Here is a 17,571-nt window from a genome sequence, read left to right on the forward strand (position 1 = left end):
TTTTACTTTCATCCTTTTTTGTTTTAATTATCTCACCCCTTCCACGCTCCCACCTAACTAGGAATTAGATAGAATTTTGCGTTTAAAGCGTTCAGAATAGGCTTTCTGAACAGTGGAGACCTATAAAAGGGCCGTGCAGTTTATTCTCTAGGGAAATAAAAGGGACTTGTGAGCCTTGCCAGGTGCAGTGACAACAGTGAGTGCTTCTTCATCAAATAATTGTAAATAATAACAATCAAGATCTTGTCTCCTTTACTCCCTGTTCTTAGCTACATTGAAAATAATACTATCATAGTTTATTTTATTTACTTAAATAACTTTCTCCGCTCCCTTGGTACATGCAAATCTGTGTGGGATGATGGTGATGATTCTTATTATTGCCAATTTAACCACTACTCCCTTCCAGAAATCTCATCCAGTGAGAGGAACTCCAACGAGATTTGGAAAGCAACAACTAAGCAAAAGCCATTCTTACTGGGAGGTCATGGCAGGCAGACCTGGTGGCTTCACAGTTCTCTGGACAAGGTCAAAGCCCCTTGTCAGACTCCCCTGAACCCCAGCGTGTCAGGCTGAAGTCCCCAGTGGCTGCCTCCGGCCTCCAGCTGCAGCCTCCCGTCATTCTCTCTCCCAGGGCCACCCACAGCCTAATTCCACTATTAAATCTATTAAACCTCTTGTACTTGTAACAATTCTGATGGCTCTTTTCTTGATACAGATGGATACAATATCCAGATGGGTACAATATTCAGATGGACACAGTATCCTAATGGATGTGCTTTTTTCTGCTTTTGGGTTTCTTTTTTTTTTTTTTTTTTTCTTTTTTTGCATTCATTGTGTAATATTTTTCCTTTTTCCAGAGCCTCATCCCCAAATATTTTAACACATAGAAGTATCGCTTGCACTTGCTTTTTGAGGCTGAAAGGATGGTTGGGATTTGCATAAGTTGGTGAGAAGAAGATTATTCTGGTGGGGAGCAGAGCGTGACAGGGAACAGAATCAGAAACTGGGCATGACCATGACATAAGTCGGTGTAACAGGAGACCAGTGCGTCAGGTGCCAGACATACAACACTCAGCCAACGGTCCCGTAACCATAAGAATATGTTGTTGTTGTTGTTTGACTTTAGAAGTCTAGAGGAAAATTTAGAATCCGTTTTGCCATCAAGGGCTTAGATTCCCTCCTGCCATCTTTCTGATCCTTCTTTCCAGAACTCTACAACAGGATGGGAAGACATGGGTCAATAGGAGCTTTCTTGCATTACAATTATTATCAAGAGGAAAATATTTCTCCTAAAATATCTCCTAATGTCTGATTGGCTGAAACTCAGTCACATGTCCCATTTCTGGCTCATTCACTGGCAGGGAAATGGGATTACCTCTGTTGGATTAGACCAATCATGATCCAACCCCTGGGATGGGGGAGGAGCTAACAGTGCCCGCTGCTGTGGGCTCCCAGCCTGGTCGGCCAGGAAGGGGGCGATCTGCCCTCCAGGGGTTCAGGCAGGATCCTGGGTGATACACAGGTGGAGCTGAAATTACATTAAATCACATGGTGACTAAGTGATTCCCTTTGGGTTCTTGTTCCTTCATCCAGAAGTTGCCTGTTTGATGCGTCTCAATCCCTGTTGATATTCTGGAATCTTCCTTTCTAATGGAAAGACCGCAGGACTGAGGCTCAAGCCTAACACAGGTAGCAGCATTTGGGTCATAATGCATCGGACCTGTGCTAGTCATTTCCGTAATTACCTGCTGCGTTTGACAGGTGACGATGGTTTCCCACTCCCAGTGCTGATGCAGTTCCCTGTATTTAAAATCTCCTTTTAAAATACATTTATTTCAGTAAAATCAGACCTTTAAAGTAAATATTGCATGGATAACAGTACAAATATTATTGTAATTATGGGAAATTGTAAGAATGTTCAACAAAAGACTGAAATTGGAAAATGTTGTTTAAAGAATAGTGGAAGAGAAGTAGGCTTACAATGTAAGTAAAGCGGTAAGGAAAACCTGAAAGCTGCCTGCAGATTCATTTCTAAGGCAAAAAATAAGCCACTTGAAACATAAACTCTGTGCCAGGTCATCGTTCCTTTTGACAGCAGGTAGGCGCCCCACAGTACATCCCAAACACACAAATTGCTGTGGGTCTAAACATCAAAATATTGGGTTGTTTCAAAACTCATTTGAGCTAACCATGGTATTTGTCATTAATTGCCGCCACAATTACTGTTATTTCTGAAAACAGCCTGATATATTCCAGGTCAGTATTAACCATTACTAGTTTGTTGTTTTCCAGTTAGTCACAAAAATGATAGAATTCATGAGCTCATGTACTTGTGGGTATAACACACATCTATAAACACAATGTTTAACAGTGTTTCTTCATCTCTGGTGCACACAAGCAAACACTACTTTAAAAATCAGGGTGAGTAATATCAATATTTCCTACCCAGAAAAATATGCCCCACCCTATGTGTTTGAAACAGGCTTACATGCATAAATATATTGATTTTGGATAGTACATATTTTAACAGTATTTTCCAAAGAGCGGACTGCCCTGCTCATGATGTATAACATGACCTTGGGTGATGCCCAGAGAGCTTTTAACAAGAGAATAATATAATGAGAAATTTTACCCTTGCCCAAGTTACCTGTGGGGAAGTCTGATTGGGGAATCTCTATAAAGGTATTTTTCATTCATTAAAGAGACACCTGACTTTGTCCTGCTTTTGAATATGCTTGTATCAGTATGTGATACAAGGAGTTCTGGCAGCTATTTTGGGGTACGAGGTGACAAACATAAAAAGCAAGCCAATAGCCTGAAGAAACTAGAGAGGAAGGATGGAAAAATCCTGGCTGTCTGAGGACAGCTGAGAGCTTCTGAACCAATCAAGTGGTCACGCAGCCTTCGATCACGTGTTGTATGAAAAGCACCCAATGTTGTAAAGCCTTCTCCTGGAGTATCTGTCAGTGGGCACTGGTACAAAGCTCACTAGAGGAGTTCCAACCTGAGTTTCTAATGGTAAAATCTAGAAACTATAATATGTACGTGAAAAATGTATTCTGGATTCCCATGCAGCTTTCCCACAGTCCTAAAAATTTTTTTCTTTTCAAAGTAGAACATTTCCTATTGCTTTAGCATAAAATTGACCTTGGCACAGCCACCGTCTTTGCCTGTGCAAATGTCAAACACTTTTCCATGCATATGTGAGTATTGACTTACTTCAAGGCATAAACTCAGCAGAATATTCCGACTCTTTCCACGCCTCTATTCTCCCCTTCTCAGCGCTGACCCAGACGTGGGAGGCAGATGGTTCCAATAAAGAAAGCCTGCTAAATGCGGCCCAAACCGTAGGGATGTGAAATTGAGTTATGGGGTCAGCGAATCAGGCTTACTTTTCCTTATTTCCAGGGAAAAGCACTATTGCCGAATTCCACAGCCTTCTGGAATCTCTCATAAGAAATACATAAAAGTATATTTCCTTTAAACAGCGTGATCCATGACCCTGTGGGAATCCCCAACTCCCTTAGCAGATTGAAAATATGAAACTTATTTTCCAGTTCAGGTGTGTTTATTCTTTTGAAAACCAACAACAGTGACAACCCAAGAAAGCTGAAGCTGAGCTCCCTTCAGTCGTTTCTGTGATTTTACCAGGTTTATAAAAGTAATGATTTTATTAAACGGTAAGACCACGGCAGATGGAAAAACTATAATTTAGAGAGATTAAATGAGCTGAATTCTATATGCCTCTAGCATTCAGGGCATTGAAAAATATCAAAATAATTGGAAAACGATGCATTATGGACGCCAGGCTGTTTCTCAGCTGAACAGCTAATAATCACTCTGCACAAGGCTCCAGATGTTTGTTTCCTCTAATAATGGAGAGTTAAAAATAGCACGGCTAATTCTTCCTGCAAATGACAATCAGCTGTCCCACTGCCACCAGGCAGTCCTAGAAGGCGGTGTCCTGGGGTGTCTGGAAGCAGCATGACAATAAATAAATAAGCATGTTCATCACATTATTCAAACGCAGTCTTAATTACTTAAGCACTTGCCCCAAACTTTCCCAAGTCGGCTGGTGATCACAAAGATCCAGGCTTTGTCTTCCAGCTCTCACCTCCATGCCACACGCGGTGCCGCTGGTCGAATATTGACTGGAACTGCATTGCCAACATGTCAGCCCGGGGTTTTCTCTATACCCGTGGTGAGGACTCCAGCCCTCACTCCAGCAGGGGCTCCTGAGGACCTGGGAGGGATTGGGAAAAGCCTTACTGAGCCTTTGACTTAGTAAAAGCATCCCGCTCCCTGGGGCCAGCACATGGTGACTGTCTGGTCTCTTCCGAACTTCTCTGCTGAGCTCACCTCCTCACCTGTGGTTTGCAGACCAAGATGAGCCCATCACTGGTCCAGCTGGCCCCTTGCCCCTCCCTTGCTGACCTGTAGAAAGCCCTAGAACATTCGCATCCAGATTGGTCTGCGTTCACACCTGTATCGGGCAGTCCCCGGGAAGAACTTGCCCCGGTTCTCCCTCAAACCCACGTCTGGCCCGAGGACCCCAGAACTCATTCATTGCTCTGAGACCGTGAGCTGGGACTAAGGCCGGCACATACATGAATGTGTGAAAAGACAGCATGTTGTGTAAACCCATAGTACATAAGCAGTGCTGTTACAGTAAAGTGCCATCAGCTTGGCATAAACACCCTTTCCGTCCAAGAGCATGGATGGCCTGAACATACAAGTAGTGTGAAAGCGCGTACCTTTCAGTGTTTGGAATCACGTCTCTTCCCTGGTTGATCATTTCTTTGTTGCTTGGTTCTCCACGCCCAGCGCCTGCCCTGACCTCGCGGTGTCTCCAGTTTGCCTAACCATTCAAGGGTACGCGAGGCTCATCTAGAATATCACCCATCATAGGGGTATCGGTCCTTTCACTGGATTTTGCAATTTGAGGTGTAATTTTCAGTGACGTTACCTCTACAAGTCAAAAACGAGGCTCCCCATGGAGGAGACATAGTTAAAAGAGTGCAGATGTGGGAAGAAACAACACAATATCACAGTGGGGAGTGACCCCATTTTTCTTGCATGATTTCAGGCCAAAGAAATAAAGGGAACAGGGACAGGTCAAGAGTGACCTAAGCCATCCTAAACAATTAAAACATTTTAAAATGGGTAGAAAAGTCAGCCTCACACAGACCCCGGATTTCACAACAGCCATCTCATTGTAAAGTGCAATTTACCTCAATAAGCCAGGAGGTCGTCCCTACGCTCAACCCCTGCTCTATCTAAAGAGGCAATGTTCAGCCTAAAATAAAATAAACACACTCCGTCTCAGCAAATGACCTAGATCTGCAATTAGAGCCAGAGTCATTTTCATGCTTCCCATAAAACAAAACCGTCGGCTGGTTTTATCTATTGATAACATTCCAGGCTTGTAGAGTGAGAAGGAAATTTCCCTCGTGGATCTTAAAACCCTTAGACTGTTATTTCCACCTAGAAAGTAATAGCGTCCCACTGGTCTCCAGCAAAGAAAGGGCTCATATTAAACTCTTCTCTGTACTTTCCTATATATTTTAAGGTTTGAAAAACAAAGAACAGCCCAGCCCTCCACCATAATGTGTATAAATTATATAAGTTCAGGAAGAAATCTTCCATCAGTACTAAGAACTTCAATTTAAAAAAAAAAAATCTTGAATGCAGTATTTGCACTTTGCACATAAACCTCTGAATAAAAACTGTTTGTTCTTTTATGAATCTCATTTCCAACTTTCTCTGTATCTTCCATTTTCAAATGCAATTATACGTGAAGTCATCCATACACACTGAGATCTGGGGGGAACTCTCGTGGTCGGGGCGCAGCTCTCCTGTTTTCCCTTAGAGAAAGGACTGGATGAAGCTGTTAGTGAGAAAATGTTTTCTGTGGATCTGAAATAACGCGGACGGGGAAGAATGGGCTTGGAAATGTGGGGGGCGTGTTGGTTCATATTCTGCCGACTGTTTTGAAGCAGGAGAGCGTGCTGCTGCAAGACGCGGCTCCACAGAGCCCTTCTCCGTCTGTGCCCGTTTACTCACGGGTTTCCGTGGGTAGGAGGCAGAGCAGGCTTGCTGTGGGGGATTATTAAGACATGTCAAGCTGTTCAAACCCTGAATTTCCAAGGAGATTTCTCTTTTCATCCTGAAAGCAAAGTGTGGTATTTGCCAAAGTGGCAAAGAGGATGCTGGCAGTTTCGAAAAGTGGACACACAGCCAACTGAGCGTCTGCGGGGCTCCTGGCACAGGCGCCACCAGTCTTCCCACTGACACAGCCGCAGAGGCCTTCAGAGATCCAACCAGAAGCCACAGGAATCCTGCTTTTCCTTATGCTTTAGATCTCGGCCTTTTCCGTGGCATTGGCACCTGGGGTGTCTCGGACTGACATAGGTCTCTGCCACCAACACAAGCACATACACGTGTGGACGCACACAGATGTGTGCATGCACACACAGACACATACACCTATACACTCAAACACACGCATACACACATAAACATACACATCATCCATGCCAAACACACATAAACACTCACATGTGCACATAACCACACACACATGCACACATCTAAGCCACTAGCAAACACAGCTCAGAAGAGGAACAAAGACAACCATCAGATAAACACAGAGCACTCACTTCGTCTGAGTGTCAGTTTGGTTGACCCCTGGCTGGGGGCTGAGGTCTGACTCCCAAACTTAGCAGCCTGGGTCCTCTGTACAAACAACCTTTGTCTGGGCTGCTACAAGAATAAACAAAGTGTTTCTTGGAGGTAAAATTTCCCAGCGCTTTTAAGACTTTCACGTTAGGTTTGCATCTATCTTTTCAGGTTTGCTAAAAAGCACCAACTTCTTTAGAAGGAAATGTTGTTCAGTCACAGAGAGGTCTGCTTTGCCCCCCATGCCAGCCAGCTGCATAAGTCGACGTGCGTTTCTGGTGTATGAGCCTCAGAACACCTGCAGGCAATCAATGCTGTCATATCTATTTGCCCAGACATGGAAGCGTTGGGAATCGGGGGTGTGTCCAGCCCTGTAGAGAAGTCTGGGAGAATGCAGGGAACTTCGTGTGGAGCCAGTACACGCAGCAGGTCGGACAGCTTCTTTTCGCTAACCCTTTCTTCTCAGTCCTAACTGGTCCCAGGTGTACGTGTGAATGGTCGAAGTGTGAGTGTATGAAAGATTGAGGCCGACTGGAGGAAGTGTCAGTCTTTACGTTCGTATTTCAGTACGTGACACCGTGTGGTTCTCTTTATGCTGGAAAATGAAGTCATTTTATTTCAGATGTCAGTCCAGGAAAAGAAAGTTCGAAAGGAATAGAGACTAGACTGCACCAGGGGCACCGTCAAACACGGGCCATGTTTTAAAATTCGGTGCATGCCACGTTGTTCTCTGCAAATGCCTGTTTTCTTTTAGGTTAAAGATTCAGAGCATGATGGCTGTACGTTAACATCTCCACTTTGCGTGCTTTTCCTTTAAGATGTCCTCGTTCCAATGTGACTTTTAGTGTTCCAGTAATTTGTCTGCATGGCCTGCATAAAGCTCTATAGCAATATCTTGGCATAACTTTCCACCATCCTTTCAAATGAGTGTGCCTTATAAAATGGAGAAAATGGGTTACATTCGTCAGGTATACTTTTAATTTGGGAGACAGCTGTTGAGTTCAGAAGGTGCTTATGCTGCCTTTCTACAAAGAGTGAAGCAGAGAACTGAGGCTACTGAGTGGGAGGGAAAAAACAGTTTTGCTGTTATACTGAGAGGGGACTTTGAAGTCACCTAATATTGTCAAAATGACAATAGGTTATGGCCGAGGAACAATTGATGCATATTGCCAGCTGCTTCCATGGTCTCCGTTTCCCAAATGTTCTGGCTCCATTTAAGGATGACAGCAATCTGCTGATTTAATCCTTCCTGTTTGCAAAATAGAAACTAGGCAATCAGTTTTGCCTTCTCTCTGCATCCCCGGCGTTTTCTGGGCTTTGCTGGGTGCTCTTTATGCCCAGGGAAAACATCAAGTCTCTTCTTTTCTTGCTTTCCCCAACTTACTCCGCCTGTGGATTCAAACTCCACTTCTTTCTTGGGGCCACTGCTTCTCCATCCCTCGGGTGTGACTCTACACCCTGGGACCAGCACCTCACATTCGCGAACATCCCTTACTAAGCGTCTGGGCCTTCTGCACCTCACGGCATCCACAGACGGAGTGTGGGTGAGAGTGCTCTGGCAACCACCTCCAGCTATTCCATCCTGGGGTAGTGCAGGCACCCTCCCAAGCCACAGTTTGGATGGAACTGTCTTTCTCAGCCCAACAGCGGAGATCTCTCACCCACTAAGAGCGTACTCAGTTCAGGCCAATGTCATGGGAGCCCCAGGGAGCTGCATTTCAGAACGACCAATCCGGGTCCGTTTTGGTGCCTTGCTGTGTGTTTTCCAGGATGCCGTGCCTGGCACGCCGATGCCAAACGCGGGTTACATCTGCTCAGCGGGATTTTGTGAAGTTGATAAGGGTCAGCACCAAAGCTCAGAAAAATTTAGCGTCGTGGTTGTTTCACACTAAAATGTTGATTCTTTCCTTCTTGATAAATAGCATGTGTGTACGTGCGCGCGCACACACACACACACACACACACACACACGAAGGGGGGAGGGGAGGAAAAGGGACCCCAGCCCTCTGTGACTCTGGGTCGTCTTTCTTTCCAAACCCTCTTGAGGGAGGTGGCTCGCTCTCCAGCTCTGACTGAACCTTGGCCGCGTTTCATGCTCTGAGTTTGTGTCCTGCTCCAAGCCCAGCACGCTCATCATGGGAACGGGGGTGTTTTCAGGCGCTTTAATCAACCTCCTCGTCCCCAGGGTGGTGTCCTTGCCTCCCCGCCCCCTAAATGCCGCAGAGGGTCCCTGTCCACGGGGAGATGCCTGGCTGACTGTGTAGACGGGCCGTGTCGTGGTATTTAGATTCTTCTATGTCCGAAATGAATCCCCATGAGGCCTGGGACGAATGGCAAGTGTCCACGCGGAGATAACATGGAAAGTAACTCTGAGAAGCATCCGGCTTCGTGGGAATAATTATGTTTGAATTAGCACCTACTTTTCTCTACCACCCGGCGCCACCGTGTTGTAGGGAGCGAGTCCCCCAGCACCGGAACCGCGTCATGGAGAAAGTGCTCGTTCTACCAGTCACAGACACCTTTTAAAATAACTTTTTGTCATGATTGTAGTTAGTGGTGGTTATTTTTGTCATGATGGTGATTAGTGGTTATTTCTGGCCACTTACATTTTTTTCTTTATATATGCATGCGTTTTCCAGATATTTTATTTAAAAAACACGCATTTCCTTTATAATTATGGGAATGATGAATACGACGGATACTGCAAAGGGTCCAGGACTTTGAAATGGACCCCAGAGTCCAGGGTGTGGGTGGTCGAGGTGTCCGGTGAACACCCACCTTTGGGCTTGGCCGTGGTGCAGACCTATAATAGCGGCATAGCCAGGGCAGACCTGCACCATCTCTGCTGGACCCGATTCCTTTAGCAAAATTGGAGCTTCTTCCTTTCTCATGGGGACCCACAAGGCCAAGTGTAGTGGAGATGACAGGTAGTGGTTTCAGAAAGGTAATATAAATTTCCCTCTCTCCCCTAACAAAAATTCAGGGTTAAACCAGTCTGGTTTCATTTTTGTTTTTTTGCCTAAGCTGCCAGGCTCACCCATTCAGGGTGATGCTGTAGAGACTCTTATAGGAGGTCTTGTTTCTATGTCTTCACTGCAGCATTTTATTTTGATATCAAATGACTTGGGTCTCCTGGCTTTGTTCTCCAATCAAATTGGGAAAAAGAAAAACAAGCTTTGCCATCCTCACTTTTCAACCCAAGTAGAAATCCACAGGGCTGCCTAGTCATCTATGCAGGACCTTCCAACCCAGCTCCTTAAAACTCCTTGTCTTTCCTCTGGTCTAAGACAGGCAAGTTCCTCCCTTGGGGTGACATTGAGCTAGCCGTGAGCAGAGCCAGCATGGAAGGTTCCATGAACTGAGTCAAAGAGAATAAGACATCCCCACATGGATATGAGCATAAAGCCAGAAGGGAGAATCATTGTCAAGGAAAGAGTGTTGCATCGAAAGAGTGTCAGAATGATGGCAGCAAACATTTTTGGAGGAGTCACGGGAGGCTGGGTGCTATGCTCAGCGCGAGCTTTCGTATCGAAATGCGTATGATGAAAAAATTTGAAGTTATAGCATAATAATGAGATGCCAGTGCACAGGCCACAGAAATTTAAGATGTCAGCATTGCCATTTTTTCCTGAGATCTGTCTCTTTTAAAGAAGTAAAACGTTACAGATTCAGCCCAAAAATAAAATAAGAAAACAATTATAATTCCTCCCCCCCGTTCCTTGGGTCAGTGGTGGTCCTCACAGCGCTTACAGGAGCATGCATGAGGGAAGACATGGTCGCTTGTGATTTTGAACAAGTTGTTTCTGTTTGCTCAATTAAGAATAAGAAAAATGAAAGTTTTTATTTTACCTTCAAAAAAATGTATTTCTTAGAAGTGAAATGGCTCAGTAGAGGCTGTGATGGGCCATTCTAGCCCCAAATCCGTTTTAGTAGCTATTCTATCTTTATCAATAAAAATTGCATTAAATCCGCCTCGCCTCGAATCCTCGCTTTGCTTCAGACCATTTCTATGCTTCATCCAGCAACATTTTCTATTTTCTAAGTGATAAAAGAGTCGTGTAACGTGCAATTTCTTTCTTCTTTGTCACTTTGATTTACATTCCCTGTGTTTTCCTAGTGGTTTCTGGATGTTGGCACAGCCATTTTCTATGATGGTGTGTGTGTGTGTGTGTGTGTCCCTCGGAGCTCATGGCGTGAATGTTTTGTCTCCGCCAGAAAAGCAGTTGCGAACCTTTTCCTGGTCATTGTATGGATGGATGTCTACATACGGTTAGAGGGAAAAAGCATTCTATTTGCTTCTTTTTACTTTTATTCAGGCATATGGCAAGCCTCGTCTGCAGCTGTTTCCTAGGCAATTTTCTTTCTGTGAATATCAATACTATTTTTAGATTTCAGATTGGATGTAAAAAAAAATGATGCTCATATAATGCTTACATAAATATAACTAAAAGGAGTTCGATTGAGAGATTGTACCCCAGAAGTTAACGCCATCGTGTCCCCATGAAGTGACAACTATGGGGGGGGAAATAAACATGTTATGGTTCTCACCATTGCCCCAAATGTTCATGTAAAAAAAGAAAGTTTCATACAAAAATAATTTGCTAAATAGCACTGTCTATTGGCACTCATATGTTAAATAAAACTCCCCGTCCAATTCAGACATAAGATATTTCAATAAGGGAAACTGAGACAGATAAAGTAGGGATAAGAAGTTGGGTTCTGTCCCTAAGCACTGAAGTGAAGACAAGAAAACTAACATCGAGCATGGACACGCGGTAAATGACAGGACATGACAAATCCCGGGAATAACAGTTACATGCCAATCAAACCGATCTGGAAGAAAAGACTGACTTTTGTTTTCTTATTCATGTTTCCAAAAGAATTCCAGAAGCCAAAGAAATTAGCTGTTGTTGCACACATAGGGAGGGGACAAGGGTGAGGGGACCGAAGAGCCCAGGGCACCAAAGTTAATGGGATACTCACTCTGTCTTGCGCAGTGCACGTCTCTAGCAACCAGCCACACCTCAGGCCCAGCCCTCCGCCCAGCAGCCCGACCCACCAAAGCAAGAGCAGCGCTCACTGCAAATCGGGCGCCTACATGCAGTTATCTTTCGGACTGCAGCCCCCTGTCCATCATGGTCGTGCCCTCCTCCGACGGGAGCGTGATATCCATGGGGTTCTCCAGAAGTTCCACTTCATTCCCAAGCCAGACCCAGTCATGGGAGTGGGGGATGTTGCCTTGCTCACTCACAGCCAGTCTTTTGTGTCTGTATTTCCAAGCAAACGCCACGCAGTTGATTAAGAAGACCAGGACGGCCAGGCAGAAGACACAGAGCAGAGCATACATGCTGATCTCCAAGTCGGTGAGCCCCCTGGAGGTCACCGTAAGGTCGCTGGGATCATTGGTTTCCGGTAACTTCCCTGCAGTGGGGAAGCTTGTGAAGGTGTCTGGACCACCGCTCTTGACTAACTTCTTCTCCTTTCTCTCCATGGGAGACTGTGGGGTTGTGCTTTTATTGGTACTTTCCACTTGGCCAACAGAGGCACCATGTTGGAACCATTCCTGAACCGCTCTCTCCTGGTTTCCTTCACGCTCTATGGAATTACCGAGGTGGCCTTTGTATTCCCGACTGATGCCCTCAATGTCATTGCTGCCCGCTCGCTGTTCATCAGTGCTTGGTTCAAATTTGACCTGGACGTTTCCTTTACCCACGGCAAGAACGCTCTTCCTCTTGGTCTTCTGACAAGGTTCACTAATCATCATTTCTAATTTAATCAAGGGTCCTTGCCCTTCGCCCTCTGCAACCACAACCGGCCATTTGGGTTGAAGATTCGCCTGGACAGACACCACCATTCATCCAATGATGAGACAGAAACGGAAACATCTTCAAGACCATAAACATCTAAGCATTTTACGAAACCACCACTGAACAAATTCTAAGGACTAAGAAAAACACACCTAAAGCATTGTGTTATAATTCATTTCCTTCCAATTTGTAGGCATGTACATAAATGTGGTTTCCAGTAAAATACGTTTTCAGTACACAGGCTGTGTAAAATGAAGCTCCGTGTAATGTAATCCTTTGGCAGTAGCAGTAGCCTTCCTTTCTCAGATAACCCACTGCAAAATGGCATGTGGACACGTGGTTGGTGTGTAAAAGCATAAAAGAGCAAAATTTATCCAAGCCACCAGAGCACGTTTCTCAGAGACAGGACAGACTCTGGATAGGAAGCAGGAAGAAGCTTCGAGAATCCCCAGTCCCAGCTACGAGTGCTCTGCTGGCCTCCTTTGCGGGATGTGAAAGACAGAGAAGGGGTCTCAGTGGACCCAGGACAAAGCACTCTGGCATCTTACCTGCTGTGGGGCTTGAAGGACGTCCTGGGCCACCACTGTTGAGACGATGGCTCTTCTGTCCGCCCTGTGAGGCTGCAGGGAAAGGGACAAACCCGCCACCAGCTGCATGCCCAGGTCTGCGATGGTGACACGATCATGCAGGACGATCACCGTCTTCTCAGCCAGGATGGAGTCAGAGAGCGGCGAGAGGACCTTCAGAGGAAGCAAGAGAGCTCCAGTCTCTGCTGCACACAGCCCTCATGAGGAAAAAAGTGTTTAAGGGAAGAGAAAGATGAAATGCCTACAAAAGAAAGTGGATCTTTGCAGTCAGATGGGTGTCCTCTTCTCAATTAGAACTTTCCCATGATCCTTTTAAACCCCTAACATGTGCTCTCCGTTTGCTGCTGGTGAATTCCTCGAGGAAATACAAACTAGCCTCAGACCGAGAGAGCAAAACCTTGCGGTAACAGATCCAGGGTTAGTCGCCTGCGAAATTAGCAGGAAACGCTGTTCCTCCCGCTGTCCTGTCACAACAAACCCCTTATTTGGGTGACGACCACCTTTTTCACTCATTGAGAAACACTGTTCCCTAAAATCCAAGATTATCAAAAGAGCTTGTGCTTTGAAATCATATCAGGAAGAATGGACAGCCCTCTGCTGCCCTGAGGATCTCAGTCGCTTTGACACAGAGAAGCAAGTCTGATTTCCAGCTCAAGTGCAGGATTGCACATGAGGGGTCTCTGAACACAAGGGTCCCCATCCTTGTGAACTAGGGTTCCCAAGAAGCAGGGCCCTGGGTCCATCCACAGTTTGGTTGGCACACAGCTTCACTCATCATACTACATATCGTCTGTGGTGGCTTTCATTCTACGATGACAGTCGCAGGGACCATCTGGCCAGCGACGTCTAAAATATTCACTGTCTAGCCCTCTACCAGTACAATACACTAACAGTAAGCTGTGATGTTACACTACTTGGGCCGCAACCTCTTACTACTCAGGGGAAAAAATTCTGGAAGTCTTGAATTCTTGCTCTGGAGAATGGGATTGGGAGTATGACTTTTGCCTTCTAGGGTCGTTGTAAGAATCATGAGTTGATTGATGCAAAATGTTGTTTGAAGCAGTCTGATGGGTTTTTTTCCCCATACCACCAAGCAATTAACTCTAGTCTCTGCAGACACTGACCTGAGTGTCCCACAGATTTAGCTCAGTTCTGAGACGATCTGCCCAGAGGTCGCATCAGATCCCACAGGGCAAGGGCCCCCGCTTCTGGTGCCAATTGCAAGTCCAGTTGTCACCTGAGCTTCTGACCGACCAGCTAGTGAGGTTCCCATGACCTCCTCCTGGGGTTCAATTAATTTTCTCACAGGACTCGGGAAACCAGTTTACTTTCTCGATTACTGGTATATTACAAAGGATATTAAAGATACGAATGAACAGCCAGATGAAGGATACATAGAGCAAGGTCTGGAAGGATCTGGAACACAGGAGCTTCTGGCCCTGTGGATTGCGGGGCTGGCGCGTGGGTGTGATACGGTCCACCAACCAGAGGCTCTCCAAACCTTAGGCTTTTGGGTTTTTCTGGAGGCTCCACTACACAGGCATGACTGAATAAATCATTGGCCATAGGTGACTGATTCAACCGCCAGCCCCTCTCCCTTTCCTGGAAATCAGGGGATGGACTGAAAGTTCCCATCCTCTAGTCCTGGTTGGTTCCCCTGGCAACCAGCCCCCATGCTTAGGTGCTTTCCAAAAGTCTCCTCATAAACAGAACCCAGTCGTGGGGAAGGGGCTTGTTATGAATAACAAGATGTCCATTTCGCCTTGTGGCTCTGAATTGGTTTCAGGAACTGAGAACCAGTGGCCAAACACTCTGATAAAAGACATTCCTCTTGCTCTGAACACTCAAGAAATTCCAAGAATTTGGGGAGCTGTGAGCGGAGCTATGGACAAAGAGCCAACATGCATTTATGATAAACCACACGGTCACAAGACATCTCTAGCATGCCACCAGCTCTTGGGAAAACACTGGCTGCTGTCATCATTCGTATTCTCTACGTAGACCTGATTTCTAACCACGGGGCTACGTCTGGTTGCCCACGGTCTCTCAGAGGGCACCGGAGCCCCCAGCCCCAGTGACACCTGGACAACCTGTCACTACGCAGGACTCTGTTCTCGGTGACCTTTTGACGTCTGCCAGCTGCCAAGCAGGGAGGGAGCAGTGGCCAGTAGCAGTGAGCCCTGTCTTCTTGAATAACACCGTCCACTTACAGGGCTGTTAGACTCCACGGGACATAAACGCCTCCCTCTCTAATTCACTTTCCGTTTACACAACAGGATAGGCACTTTATCCACGTGCTTCAGCTTTTCTTGTGCCTCAGAAATCAAATATTCAGCCCCAGGCAGCCATCGGCTGTCTCATTATGCCCGCATGCTGGGGAATTCATTGCCTCACTAATGCCTGATGCCCTGAGCTGATATTTCTAGTCGAAGTAAGACAACAGCAACAAAATCACTTATGTATGATTATATTTGGGCACGTTTTCTTTTCTTCTTTTTCCCCCCCAGGGTGTTTATACTGTGTCTCTCTTCATAGACCGCAACACCACTTACGGAAGAGATATTATCAAAGCAAATTTGTGTTGCCAGGATATGCTTTGTGACAACGTTCCCAGCCAAGGCGCTGTATGCACACGGCTCTAATCTGGGCCACCTTGTTTCTTGATCAAGTGTTTGGACAAAGTGAACCCAGGAGAGCAGTTTCTAAAAGCTGCCGCGTAACAAGCTCAGAATCACGCACTCCTCTCACTCCTATCCCGTTACCTACCTCTCCGGCCCCAGGACGTCAAGTCTCCCAACTGGTCAACCAGCAGAGGCCAAAAATGTGGCCTTATTTTTTTGCTGTTGTTGTAAGGACACCTACCATGAATTCTTTCCCCTTCACAAATCTTTCAGGCAGGACAGTATTGTAATAACGTCCCATCTTCCCCTTCCCCAGACCCTGGCAACACCATCCTACTCTGTAATTCTATGAATTTGACTATTTTAGAGACCTCTGGTAAGGTTCATTTATATATCAGGACCCACAATATGGGGTTCGCTCCAGTGGTCCAGCCCCCCACAAATCTCAACCTAAGTCAGGCGGCACTGACGGAAACACCTGTCAAAGAAACCTGACATCCACCGGTCACAGCCCCCAATTCAGCTCTAGCTGGCTCACCTGACCCTAGAAAATGGGACCCGCCACCTTATAAGGAGATTCTGACCTCCCAGCCAATCACGCCCTGTTTCTGAGGTGACTCTTCCAACTCTCTGTAAAACCCGCTGTTGCCCCAAATCCTTTGGGAACAAATTCTTCACTGCTTGGAAGGCACTACATCCCCGTCCCCATCCATGGATTGTCTTCTCTTGAATAAAGGACATCAAACTCTTTACTAAATTGTAACATTTTGTCATCTGACACCTCGTGTACGTAGATTCAAATAGTATTTGTCCCTACGTGACTGGTTTCTTTCACTTAGCTCACTGTCCTCAAGCTTCCTCCAGGTGGTGCCCCAGCGATGATAGTTCCTAAAACTGCCACCGTCTGATTGACTAGACACCGACACAACCAAACAGGGCTTGTATCTAACATGCTTTTTATGCAACAGTTACAAATGATGACAAAGAAATTCCAGAAAAAGCTGTGTGTCCCAATCAGCCATGACGAGCAAAATTTTAAATCGAAGTTAATGGAATTACATAATCTATTCTGTGTGTGTGCATGCGTGTGTGTGTGTGTGTGTGTGTGTGTGTGTGTGTGTTCCCTACCAGATGTACTCACTCTTCCATAAATCAAATGTCAGGTGCATCAAATTTTATGCTCGGGCCATTTTGGACAATGCATAAGTGTTGGCTGTATGATGCTAATACCAGAGCAGGACTCTCTAAAAAAAAAAATTACATAGTAGGGTTTTATGACGGATTAGAATTCTACTGGGCAGAGTACTCAACAAAGGGTTTGAAGAAAAGAATGTAAGTGTTTTTACTCCTGTAAACTGTAATTTTGCAGAATGAAAGGACGGGTAGCCTTTCATTACGGTCTTTGTGTTCTGCCTTCCAAGGAACTGGCTAATTAGCAGGCTGAGAATAAGATAACTTAGGGCTCCGTTTTACTTCTTATCTTCCTGTTGAGCAAAGGAGACACTCTGATTTTCCCTCCGAGGCCTTCAGAAAATAGTCCACGTGGACATAGATGGAGATGTGTGCACGAGAGTAACTTCTTATGAAAAAGACACCAAGTCCAAGTTCTCCCCAGAACCTCAAGCCAAAATAGATACCACAATCTCATTTTTCATATGCAGACACTGAGGCCCCGCAGAGTGACAAGGCTGGCTTGGGATTCCCTGGCCACTTCTGCAGGCAACAGCAGCTCTGGGCCACTCCGGGGGGTCCCCACAGCCACAAACCTACAGTGACTGCACGTCTGTCTCTGAAGGCTCCCAACCAGCGAACACACAAGGAGGGTCCCGTCTGTTCACTAGGGTAGGACTTTTGTCTGTGTTGTCACTGGTCTGTCCC

Source organism: Rhinolophus ferrumequinum, chromosome 25, assembly GCF_004115265.2.
Source record: "Rhinolophus ferrumequinum isolate MPI-CBG mRhiFer1 chromosome 25, mRhiFer1_v1.p, whole genome shotgun sequence".
In the NCBI taxonomy this organism is placed as follows: Eukaryota; Metazoa; Chordata; class Mammalia; order Chiroptera; family Rhinolophidae; genus Rhinolophus; species Rhinolophus ferrumequinum.